At 30.5% G+C, this 478-nt stretch overlaps 1 protein-coding gene across 1 annotated transcript in view; it reads left to right on the top strand.

Moving 5' to 3' along the window:
* Nucleotides 1–478, top strand: part of LOC108624546 (tumor suppressor candidate 3-like) — a 9,886-nt gene that overhangs the window by 814 nt on the left and 8,594 nt on the right. The window lies entirely within an intron of this gene.

Raw genomic sequence — 478 nt, 5'->3', positions numbered from 1 at the left:
TAATTCTACAGATATATAATAATTATATACCATGTATTATTAATGGTTTTTTCAATGTGCAGAATTCTAATGTTGTGACGTTCTTTGCAACTAGAAATTGTTAAGTAAAATTCGTACGCTTATCAGTGCCACTTATATTAATCACACTTACTACGTTTGCGTTTGATAAGATCTCCGACGCGAGAAATACATTTGACAATAAAACTGTATATGAAGTGACGAGAATTCAAGGTACTGTTCACCTGTTTCGTAATTTATTATCACATTTCATTGTAAGTTACTTTCAATTTCTGAAATATGTTTCACGATTATTTATCCAGTTTCTTCTACTTCATTTAACTGGTTTGAAGAAAATCTCAACAAGTACATTCACATTTCTCTTTGATAATGATGGCAGTAACCGTAAAATGGAAAGTAGCAACGGCATACGCCTATAAATGTGGCACACCATTACATTATTTATATAAAACATAGCTAT

This window comes from Ceratina calcarata, unplaced genomic scaffold (assembly GCF_001652005.2).
Source record: "Ceratina calcarata isolate Rehan_Ccalc_2016 unplaced genomic scaffold, ASM165200v1 scaffold313.2, whole genome shotgun sequence".
In the NCBI taxonomy this organism is placed as follows: Eukaryota; Metazoa; Arthropoda; class Insecta; order Hymenoptera; family Apidae; genus Ceratina; species Ceratina calcarata.
This window is presented reverse-complemented; position numbering and strand designations above follow the sequence as displayed.